General features: G+C 38.5%; 1 long non-coding RNA gene across 1 annotated transcript; it reads left to right on the top strand.

Moving 5' to 3' along the window:
• Positions 1-8429: 8429 nt before the first annotated feature.
• On the top strand, positions 8430-9234 carry LOC138182498 (uncharacterized). Its single transcript, XR_011173809.1, has 3 exons — positions 8430-8593; positions 8703-9026; positions 9122-9234. It is a non-coding gene; the product is annotated as an uncharacterized LOC138182498 (long non-coding RNA).
• Positions 9235-13094: the final 3860 nt, after the last annotated feature.

The following is a 13094-nucleotide window of genomic DNA, read 5'->3' as shown; positions in this document are numbered from 1 at the left end:
TTTGCCTCGCAAACAAACAATACGATTCTCCACGTAAATCGAAACATCTCTATCGAAATGGCCGCCAACAGTTCCACCCTTCCACTTGATTCTCTATAAAAGAAAGCAAAAAACGTTCAAGATTCGACGACGTCGAGGTTATCGGTCAATTTAAAATTCGACGAGAGTTGCATCGAACACGAGGAAGGTCCTCCGTGGATCAGCGGCAATAGGAGGACGAGGAAACAAGGGAAAAGGGCACACTGGGGGTGAGGCGAAGATATAGGGAGGGGGTAAAAAAGGAGCACATGTTGCCCCAGGGAATTGGACCAATCAGGAGCACCGGTTTCAGACGTGGCACACTATTAATCCCAGGGGATTTGCCATGGGGGTTTTTGCGTTCGTGATCCGAACTCGGGGTGGCGTTGTGGTTGCTGCTGCGGTTTGATTTATCTTGGGCCGCTTCTCACGCAACCGCGATAACTCACCGGCCCTTAATTTCTATTTTTCACCCCCTCTCACCCTTCTTATTCGCAGCGTTCCCCGCCGTGGGACACGCTCCTTCGCCTACGTAAACGCGATTCGATTTCGATTCGATACGATCCGATCGAGGAGGAGCACACGGTTTTTCGATGCTTCCGCATCCAGTACGATCGACGGGTTAATTGCACCTTCGGGAGCGTTCTTGCGGTTGTTACTCGATCGCTCGTTGGATTCGATGGAGCCGGTTAAGTGGGCGCCACTAGCGATTCGAATCAATGGAATCGCTGGTTTATTAACCTTGTGATTGTGGACGTGAATCTTGAATTTTGTTCGTTTTTACTTTGAATGGATAGGTACGAGAGAGATACAACGTTTTTTTATTTACTTTATGATGGAAATTGTTTTAGAAATCGGGATTGTTAGAAGAATATCTTCTGTTGTTATCTTATACATTTTGCGAATTAAAATTGAAAGAAACTAGTTCAGTTACAATAAATTTAAATATTAGACTATTGAACGATTGAAAGTAAAAAGTAAATTTTTGGGGGCAAACCTTCGTATTGTAAAAGATTAATCGACAATTATTTACAAAGCAGACGATCTCAATAATTTTAAAAACCTTGAAATACGTTGTCAAAATCAACGCTCCGAACAACTTTTCCTTGTATGTTACCGTCGCTCGGCTTTAGTTGCCGAAATATTGGCAACATACTTCAATTCAATTTACATTGCGATTATATTCCATTCCGCTATGGGCATCCTTTTGTATACTTTTATATAAACCAACCTAAGTCATTTTCGATAATCATTTTTAATTGATATAAGAAAGAGAAATCAAGGCATTAGGTTTAAAGTAGATAAGGTAGAAAAGTTTCTTTCGTTTTATGAGGAAATAATAGACGCACAACGTTTTTTGTTTTATATTATTTTGTCGAAATACGTACGATCAATTTTGTTTTTTTTTTAAATAAACACCATGACATTTCACAGATTTGGTTTCACCTTTGTATGAAGGTGCACTGTTATAAAAAACACGTTTGCGAAAGAAAGACACTTTCCGGACAACCTAATATAGTTAGGCTGTGAAATAAGATAAATTATTCAATAATAAAACAGCTACAATTCATACTAAACTTTATATTATATAATCATGAAACAACCATGATAGCATTCAGTCATGATAGATTAGAAAAGCGACTATTCGATTGTCAAAATCGTAGTGTCGTCGAAATAGAAACTTTTGTGAATATCGCAGAAGCTAAAGCCAAGCGACGCGACGGTAACACATACAGAAAAAAGCTTTTTAAAATGTCGACTTTGACGATATATTTCAAGCACATTGAAATCGGTGAGGTCGTTCGTCATTCCTTGATACGTAACCACTGTTAAAAGGAATTAGCTAAAACAACTAAAAATATTCTAAAAATCATTTTTTCTAAATGGCACGTTATTTCATTACCCTATGAAATACTTAAACCAGTAGCCTATCTAGGTATATATCTATATATATATCTATATCTATATCTCGTGTAAGTAGATATAAGTAAGACTGGTATCTAATATTGCATCGATATGTCGTACAAGATGTTAGCACTTTGGTTGCATATATGACTCGCCATGGTTTTTCCTGTGACGCCACGGTGGTCATTGGTGACCGGAGCGTTTGAACTTCTTACAATTGTAAAAATTGAATGAAAATTGACAGCTAGGGCATTTTGAATTTAACCGATAAATAGAAGATACTTTGAAATAAAAAGTGCCCCATTGAACAATGAAATATTTTCATTAGAACATTAATAAAAAAAAATGAGAACAAATCTTGCATCTAACGGTGCACTGTGTTTGCATCCATATCTTTCAAGAGTAATCTACAAATATTATTATAAACACACCTTAAAAAATAATCGTAAATGCTGCTTTATAATCATATAATTGAAGTTAGAAGCGTGAACATACCTTACTATTATATATAGAATGGGCAAATACTGTTTACTAATATCTTGTACACGTTTCAACAATATGTTCTGGACGTTTTGGTTATATATAACCGATTAATAGAAAATACTTTGAAATAAAAAGTGCCCCATTGAACAATTAAACATTCTTATTAGAACATCAATAAAAAAAATGAGAACAAATCTTGCATCTAACGGTGCACTGTGTTAAAACACTCTAAACATAAATATGGCTCATCAATACAATCTGGACAATAGGTGACCACCTTTTTGGTCCGATTCTTAGCAATTTTTGATCCTGACTGTTTAACATTTTTTTATAGCACTCTCTGCAAAATTTTCGTGCCAGATACGCTTGCTCTTCTTTCTTCTGCATTTCGTGTCGCAATCTTTGTCGAATAAGTATATTTGACGACTCTGATGAATGGCACTGTGTAAGCTGCATTGCAAGTGCCATTCTAAAATCTGATACCTTGATTTTTGTGTTTGTTGCTTGTTTATAGAGTATCATCGCGTTTGAAATTGATGTATTTAACAATAACTCTAAAGCTAATTTGATATACCACTTGAGGGTTCTTCTATGTGGTGTAGAATATGCTATCATTCGATCCGATAAATGTACAGCACAGTTTCCTCTGTTGTAATCTACCACTACCATTGGTTTGTCACAAACATAATTTTTTTTGCGTACCTTTACCATCTCAGCTGAATGTTTCGTCGAAATCATGAAAATGTCACGCTTGTCTCTCCACCTTACTATTATATGTAGGATGAGCAAATACTGTTTATTAATATCCTCTACACGCTTCAACAATATATTCTGGACGTTTCGCTTGCGATGAAATAACAAATGCGAATGGTTTGTTGAAATAAACGAAGCCTTGTTATAATATGTCGCTATCAACTGTTACCAAGACGCCACGGTGGTCACCCGTGACCACCAATCAGATAAACGGTCCATTGGGGAAGAATGTTGTCTTACATCATCAATTTATTATTATTTTGCCATTATATGCTTTGAATAATAAAAATACTCCCGTGGCGTCGTAGGCGAAACATGTGATTTCGGCGTGGCAGTCAAAGTGTTAACAGAGATCCCGTGTCGTATAGAAAGAGCATTTAGTTTTACTTGTTGTTTCCTACTTAACAGGTTAATAACTGTTGAGGTTATTTGATGTGTAAACAGAGAAACTCGTGGATAAATTGTAAGGTAGAAAATATATTTAAATAGAAGTGTAACTATAAGTAAGAATACAATTTGAGCTGGTTCAGATCCGCACGCTAGCTGTGTTACCCAATAACTGAAAACCCTGAAGCCAACGTCGCCTGTCTACTGTTTACGGTCTGCCTTCGTCGCAGTCTTTTGTCGATACGCTGTCGATGGCTTCAGTGCTTGAGAAAACTAAAAAGACCAGATGTAGAGTTTTCTTAGAAGTGATAACCATTTCAACAATAACAAACAACGTTTTCATTGTTTCATATTAGCTAAGGGGATTAGTTTCTTCCCTAACTGTGCTCGCTCAGGAAATCAGATCTGACTTCCCGCTTCCTGTCACGTATTAAGTTGATCGTAAGAGAATTCTATATTTACCAGTACACAGGCTCCGGTCGATAGATACTACCTGTGATTTAGATGGTATATTAAGTGTCTGGCTATTGAACGCTCGATTCCCGCGCGATACATCATACCGATCGCGGCATCATGGATCTGTTATCTGTTACGGGCGCAACGGACGCGATCGTTTGTCAGAACGACATGGTAATATGATTGATCGAACATCGGTCTATTAGAAACGGTAAGAGAGATCTTGCTCGTCCAAACTGGGAACCGCTAATGGAATCGAATGCGTCATCCCTTTATCGAACGTTCCATTTGTTGCGATGGTTGAATTTGCCTTCGAATTAGCAATTTCGATGTTTTTATCTTTGAGAAAATTTTGTTTCTATCGTCGAAGAATATTTTTATATTTATTACAGTCTAATTTTGTATTTATGTGGCTTTGTTTGCGATCTTTATTTAAATATTAGTATACCTTGTATTGTGAATAATGATTTCATAATGAAAATATGGAAAAAGGGCAAAATTTAAGAATATATCGAAGAAACTTTGATTCTCATGTCTATATTATTTATATTAATATCGTTCTAATTACATAGACGTTTTTTGAAATATTTATACCTATTTCATGTTTACACATTTCAGTGTGATTATTTCACACAGAATGCCAATTAGAGTACTCCGTCGTCAAAATGCTAATTCCTCAACGACCCAGGCTACAAAATTCTTATTAAAGATTACGTATATTTCTGTATAATTTAATTCATATGAAAACTATATCTAAAAATTTCAATCGCAACTGAATAAACAACTGTAACGAACAAAATTTCCTTCCTTCATCTGTGTCTACTTTACGATCATTTGCATCGAACAGACGAATGCGACGAGTTTAAAATCAATGGATGCAGAGAAGCGCTAGAAATTCGATCCGGAAGCCACTTCCAGCGTCCATCTTTCGTAGAGAATGAGAAAGTGAAGGAAGAACAGGGTTGGAGTTGGATTCTTCTGAAATGGGAGCTGGTGAAGGGCCTATGAAAAGGCGTCGTACACGAACGAAAAAAGTAGCAGAGAATCTTGCAAATGACGATGCGATGACGATGCGCGTGTTGTCGGTTCGTAAAGGAAATGAATAACGATCAGCACCGTGGCCATTCGACTCCGCTTGTCTGTCAGCGGGACCATTATCGATTATGATAGCCGCTCGTCATGATCGATCAGGGAATCTGGAACTCGCTCGAGTCATTCGTCTTCAGCTCGTTCGCCGCCTGTCGATCCGTGATTCACGTGGTTGTTGTTCGATTACCTTTTGAACATTTTGTTGTGAATATTCCGTAAGACGAGCTATTAGCCTCGTTAATGTTATTGGTTGTATGCTGGTTAAATTCACGTCGAAGTAGCGGTACAAGAAATATTGTTATAGTTAGGTCTTTATTAAGTCGTAAAAGATTACAGTAGGGCTTCGTTAACTGTCCTTCACTAACTCGGTTTTTAGAATCAATTTTATCGTCCGAGTCTTTTCTTTTTGCAGAACTATAATATTACATGACAACTGTACAAGTTACAAGTTATAGTTATTAGCGAAAATTTCTCCAATATGAAGTTAAATGTTTTTGCGAATTTTCTTTAATAAAAATTCAGGAAATTCATTTTCAACGTGGATTTCGATTCGTTATAATTTTACGTGAAAAGCAATATCAGCTAAATGGTCAGCTGTGGATAAAAAGGTACTTTTTAAACATTAAAAGGCTTTTTTAAACATTCTTGATGACATCCGAACTTTGTATAATTAATGGATCGAATATTTCCTCAATTCATTAATATTAAGTTGTAAATTACTACAAACAGTCCTTGGTCTTACGTGTATACTCGATGAAAAGGAAAAATAGATACTCGCGATTTTCTAGAAATACATATACTTTCGACAAATGCCCAGACAAGGTTCCAATGGCTCTATCCAATTAATGAAACATTATTGCTAATGTATCTTCCTAAATATACGACTGACAATGAATCTAGGATTTTGTAACGAAGCCTACATATTATCAAGGCTTAAGAATATTTAAAAGAAAATTCCTGCCTCTCCTATCTAGTTAAAGATTATTATACAAAGGAAAAATAGATAACCATAGTCTAACCTACCTTTTACCGAACGCAGTTTCACCGACAATTATCTCGTTAATTCTACCAGCTGTCCGAAGACAACAATTGGCTGGTTTCAATTTAGACAATTGCCTGCATAATTGGCTCGCGTCGCTGTTTTTAAGGCCCGAGATGGACGCGGTGCATGTTTCATTCGCGATTAATCCCTGGGCATTTCCAGGCCCGCAATTACCCAAGCTATCTTCCCGAGAGACCTGCGGGCCAACCTCGTTTTTACCTGATCGCCTTTTTCAGTTTCACCAATGAGCAAAATCGTTTGGTCGTGGTACCTCGATGGTGCCCAAATGGCCCTGAAAAACTGCACACACGATTTCCCAATTTACTAGCGAATTCCATCCGTAAGATCGTATTAATACGTCCAGTTGCAAAAAAATTCTAATTGCCCCATTGTAATGGACGACCACGGATCTTGAATTCCACGAAGATTCTTTGCGATCGTTTTAACGTCAGGCTCGCGACGCTTTACGAAAGCGGCAATTTCGTTCGTCCCGCGTCGACATCTTTTTCCTCTTCTTTCCTTTTCTTCTTTCTTTTTTTTTTTTTTTTTTTACCGATGAAACCGAAGGAACTTGTCAGATCCTGCCGGCAATTCGATCCTACGTAATTACGTCTTCAGCGTCTCGTTCGCCTCGGTTTCGTGTCCGTATCGAACGATTCTATTACGACGTGGACTACCTTCGAAGCGGCTCGAATTCAACCGATGAACAACGTACTTACATTGGTGGCCGGCATCTTTTCTTATTGTCCAATGAAATTCGTGACCAGAAAGAGCTTCTCTTTCTTTTTGTCCGACCGAAATACGAAAGAATACTTTCATCCTCTAAAAAATCGATATTCCGATATAGAAGTGGGGAAATCATTGACCTCTTCGATTCTCCATATATTAAATCTAATTAACCAAATTTCCAACGGTCTATAGAAAAAAAGTAATAAAATTAACGTGCATCAAGGATATACAACTTTACATAGTATAAATTCATATAAAAAATGTACAGTTGCGAGTTAGTTAAGTTTGCTCACGACGAGTGTCAATAAAATGCAAACGAAATGGAGAACAGCTGTTTGGTGATCGGTGAAAGAACTGAGATGATATGATTAATGGAAACGAGTATAGTTAAAATTGTTCCGTTAATGGTCGATTGAAATCAATTAAGAGGATCGTGCTAATAGGTGAGACGTCGTGTCAATATCATTTAAGCAAAATGAAGTCTGAATTACTTGTATAGCGTCGCGTCCGTTCGTTCCATATTTGTACAGTTGTACGGCGTGGAAGAATCGTTCGCGCCTCGATTCTCGAACACTCTCTTGTCATTTAGCAAAAGGAAACAAAAATCGTTGGAAACCACTCGCTGGTACGTACGATCATAGTTTCTGGCATATTTTTCGTACGAGAATGTTACACTATCAATCTTCTCGTGTCTGGCAATGAGAGCTCACCAAGGATGAAGAACACTTGAATCCACACAGTGTTCCTTTCGTCGTTACATATGGCTCTGGCTTTGTTCGTGGCTAACGATTTTACCTTTCTGTTCGCGATCATCGTTTGTCTTTGGGCTTGTCAACCGCGTGAGTCATTACTCGGTCGCTTAGATTGCTCCGTCAGGTCTACAAGTGATTATTATCTAATTACATCCCTGGGAAAAGGAAGAGAGAAAGCTAATATCTTTCACTGGAAACTCTGTTCAGGCAAATCTTAGCAACAGAAACTCTAAATAATCATTTCAAAATCGCACGGATATGTGTACGCTTGAAATTCCTATTTGTTCGATTTAATTAAAAATCCTTTCCGGGTCCGCGTCTAATCGATTATCGTGAGAACAGGAATCTCATTAATAACGGAATGAAAAGTGCCTTATCGAGCATGACACACTCTCTTCCTTTTATACGACGTTATTCATCAATCAAATTCTTATATTTAAAAACGTTATGAATAGAAATTTCAGTGATTACAATGTATCTAAAATTCTAACTGTTAGTTACCTCAAATTAACTTTCAGACCAATGTTAATAATGAAATAAGTATTTTCGCTGTAACACTCTCGTTCTCCATTCCCAAAGATACAAAATCATGAGTAAAAGCTTCAGTAATCCACTATATAAAATTCCAAAAACTATTAAACTTTGATAACAAAATAAACTTTTCCATTATTTTCTCCCAATTACCAAAAAAAAACAATATTACGGCTAAAAATGTTAATAATTCATTACATCTAAAATTCTAAAAATTAATTAGTCCAAACAAAATTTATAAACTACTAAAGCGAAATAACAAAATAAAAAATCTCCGCCTCTCATTCTCTATTCTCTCAGATATACAACGCAGTTGTCGACATTTTTGTATAAAGAAGTCAAAGAGCCGCAAATGAAGAAAGAACTATAAATAAAAAAAAAAAAAGAAAAAAGGAGAGACGATTCCATTGACTGGCGAAGGAGGACTCTATAAACGCTAGACCTTTCGGTAGGTGGAGCCTGGCTAGCCAGGGTGTGGCCCCTGAGGAAACCAGGGGTTGTTAGTACACGCAGGAAGCACCGGTAGAGGGGCTGAAAATGATTTAGGTTCTTTGTAGAAGGATGGTGGGGAGGGCATTGGCCGAGCACGTTAGGGGGTTGGTTTCAATATGAGCCAGCTGGCGCCTCACACGGGGATCATCGCTGATACCTATGTTCCATTTCGGTGGAAGCCGGCTTTACGTCCCACGTTTTGTGTACGCACCCTGGAAAAAAGGCAACGGTCTCGCGGATGATGCCTGGCAAAACGACGACGTCTGGGAAACCGTAACTGCTGGGCAATCTACGTTCGAGGGGTTGACTTTACTGCGGAGGATACGTGGGAGATGCTTTTCTGAGAAACCACAAGAAATATTTTATTACAAACTGGGGTTCAGCGAAACGTAAGGGTTGTCATTCTAAGGGTTGTCGTCTTAAGTATTAATATGGATCATTTTTCTTTTTTTTTTTACTGATTTTAAGACTCTATTTTTTTCAGTTTGCAAATTTACTGATGCATTGGTAGACTACATAGCAGTCGTGAAATTTTTCTGGACAACCGGAAGCGTTTCTATAGATTAAGGAAGCTACTGTGATCGCGTTTTGTCTGTAACTGTAAGTAGGAGGTCTCATACATATACTCATGCATATTCAAATCATCGCACACCAAATTGATTTGTCACTTTACGAATATTCTGGTACATACCTAAACACATTAGTTTCTAATTAATTCTCAGAATTTTAGATACATTAAATTACTGAAACTTGTTCTCATAGAGCGATTTCACATATATAGCTGGTCATCGCAATCCCAAAATTCATGGAAATTTTAAGAAGTTTACACTTTTGAGAAGATTCCAGATATACGTTGGGTTGGCAACTAAATGATTGCGGATTTTGTCAATACCGCCTAATGACAAAATCCACAATCACTTAGTTGCCAGCCCAATAGTAGAACGCAAATTACCAAAACGTATGTGACACAAAATCGGTATTTGTTCTATTCAACCCTGAAAAAGAAACGTACCGGCGATTTCTCTGTATAGAAGAAAATAGGAAAACACGAAGGACGAGAAGATGAATGGTTGGACGCGCGTGTCCTAACAGCAGGGCGCAGACTTCACCGACGGAGAAGGAATCGGGGTGATACTGCGCTCTTGCGGCGACAATGAAAGGGACGGGACATCCGAAAACACGGCTACCGCCCACTCGATCGTTTGTACATTGGTATTGTCGTTCTGTTGTTGCCGCTGTTGCCGTGCTCGCTGTCGACGTTACCGCAATGCACAATGAGCGTCACCGGTCGTCGACAAAAGGGACAGATTTGTCCTAGTGACCACCCTACACGACCGTCACAATAGGACGATACGTTCTAGAAGTCCACATGTATCTTTCAATATCAAGTTCATAGGGTGCTTCTTTTTCAAGAACTTTTCATTTTCTTCTATTTATGTCCTTTACCTCGTGTTTGGGCATTTGTTAGTTAGAATTGTTTTTCTCTGCTTGACGTGTTGTAGGAGTAGATTTTTGATAAACCTTTCAACTTCAGATGTTCTCTATAGTTCATCGAAACTTTTAAATGAAAAGATAACGAGAGAAAATTAATTCTAATTTCCACTTTCTTCTTTACGACGCTTAATCGTTAAATGTACAATTTCCTAACTGCATCACTATGTTATAGATAGAAAATTGTTTGATTGTCTAATTTATTTCTAAATAGATAGGCGTTATTGTTAGATAATTTACTTGATTTGGATGCGGTTAGGAATGTGTGTGAAATCTCGTTCCATAACACCATATTATTCGATTAAAAAAAAAGAATTCAAAATGTTTGAGACAAAATAATAAGTACATAAAGTACGAATAAGATACAGTATATAAAGAGTATGAGCTGAAATCAAGGCTAATTATCTTCACTATTATATACAAAGTCTGTTTGCGCCTCAATTTCGAATGGTCCTATAATTTCATGGCCAGAAGCTGTGCGTTACTATCCACGTTATTCTCCAATTTACGAGCCGAAGACATCCTTATCGATCCTCGAAAGTCTGCTCCTTCGTTAAACATTTCTTCTGCTTGGTCTATCCGTTCTACTCGTGGCTCTCATGACACGCAACGTAACTCCACATGTCTCAAAAGTCGCCGACACAATGAGACGAGCGACGCGAACCATCTAACAGCCACCTTTCCAGCACCTGGCAGCCCTGAAGCGTTCGCCATAGAAATCGGAAATACAAATTGTCCGGGCGAACGTCGCGTGGTACTGGGAAAAGCCACAAATCACCCGTTTCCCCCTCTACCTTTCCTTTTCTCTATTCTTCGATCCACCTTAGCCAGCCACGATCCGATCTAAAATGACGCTAACGAGGCTGCTTCTCGCCGAGCTGACGGCCAACTTCCAACAGACTTTGCATAGGTGCTACACGAGTCCACGAGCTTATTGAATCGCCAAGCAGATAGGCTTCTCGCGCTGGCTGCTCGGTGAGAATGGGAACGCACAGAATTGACGTTTGAAAATTGATCGTCTTCCTTAGATCTTGAAGACTTAATTGGAATATGTGTTTGACTTTAACTCTTTCAGATTCTGAGTATATAATGTTCTAAATATTAATTAAAAACTATCAATGTTGATTTATTAAATATAAACTCACGCTTCTTCACATTTATTAAGTTTCGTGATTATTTCTATTTGTTGTTAGACAAATTAACAAACACACCTTGGCAACATCAGAAATTTTCAGCATCACTTCAATTCTCCAAACTAACGTTAAATCCTCTCTCCCTCTTTATTTTCCCAATGAATCTGTAGCGGCACATTAGTAGAGGATAATTTAAATTATGTTGTTGTTTTGTCTTGGAGTATCAAGATCGTTAGGATACACGTAATGTAATAATAAATAAACTCCAGGCAAAACAATGTCGCCGCTACGTGCAACCATCGAACAAAGACAAATTTGAATTTTCCGACTTTCCGCCGACCAGTATAAATAAACGGACGCAACCGAAAAGAGTTCAGTATACACCCAGTATCTATCAGTATCTACGAGTTACCTGCGAGTTGTTATTACACTGTCTAGCGAATACGTTTGTAGGTGCGTCTCACGACAATACTTATTTATTTATATTTATTTAATTATTTCAAATATATTTGACGGATTGCAACGGTGAGTTCTCGTTACCTATTTACCAATCCTTTACAAATCTTCTCCCCCAAAAGCCGCTCTCGAACAGTAGTTTCTTCGGTCGTTGAAAATGGAACGCGCAACATCGTCGAAGTATCCTCTTACAACAACCGCCTGCCTCGATATTAATGTAAAAAGAACAAAAAAAATAAAAGACTTTAAAAATTAAAAAGTGGAATGAGACAGAAGGAAAAAAAGAGACATGGCTTGGCATCTAGGTCCGGTGGAGGTCTTACGGTTGTCTCTAGTAGCGATTGTCGGGACCCGAGCACGTACGAGAGAGCCGATTAGCCTGGAGATCGTGTTATATTCCCCGTGGGCGAGGGCAGTCGCGAGGCGAAACAGACGATCCTGCTCGAGGACATAATTTACGCTGGGAAAGGGCGAGTAGCGACAGCATTAGTAGCTAAGTGGGGTCCTACGTTATCCTATATCCCGGCGTGGATTGCGTCTGTACGTGTACGTAGACACAGTGTGCCCGGGGACTCACGATACGCGCTCCTTCGGGTGATTCCTATCTGCCGCTGGCACCCGCCACGCCGGCAACAACACCGAGGCCCATTCAGATTACGATCTTCCCTTCCTCTAAGCGACCACGAGAGAGCCGGAGAAGGCAACCGTTTAAGGCTCCGAGAAAAATGAACCGACTACGATGCGCGCTTATTGTTGCGCGTTTCTTCGCTACCACCAACGGTGAATCGCAAACTTGCCGCGACACCTTCGTCCAACCGTTTGGTACCACTTTCCCGAGTACGTGGAAGGGTTATTACCATTTTGTTTGGCGAGCTCCTTTGTCTTCGCGTGAATCGTAGATCGTTGGATCGAGGGTGGAAAGTAAATAAAGGATGGTTGTTGGAAGAGAAAGGAATTTTGGAATCGGAATCAGTTAAAATTGAAAGAAAAAGCTAAACAAAATGGTAATACTCGCGCGATATGATTGCAAACATTGGGAAGAAGTGTCGATAAGGTGAGGTATTTTGGGTTTGGGATTAATTAAAATTGAATAGAAATAGTTTTCAATGATAATGATTCCATGATGTTAGAATTTGATCTTAAAGTTAAGATAAATAGTCTGTGGAAGACACAATGTTTATGTTGAAATAATATTAGGTGATATTTATTAAACAGAATTACAGAACCAAATGTATTTAAAATATAAGTGAGGGATATGGTATAATTAACAAAGTGTGCAGGTGAAGAATTTATGGATTGTTGACTGTTGGCCAGTTACTCTCAGACTGACTGTACGTAGTGACCCATGGTCCCTTAAAAGATTTTGAACCCCACTCT

This window comes from Bombus flavifrons, chromosome 8 (assembly GCF_040668555.2).
Source record: "Bombus flavifrons isolate JBK064 chromosome 8, iyBomFlav1_principal, whole genome shotgun sequence".
In the NCBI taxonomy this organism is placed as follows: Eukaryota; Metazoa; Arthropoda; class Insecta; order Hymenoptera; family Apidae; genus Bombus; species Bombus flavifrons.
The sequence above is the reverse complement of the archived record's forward strand: the minus strand, read 5'-3'. Positions and strand labels throughout refer to the sequence as shown.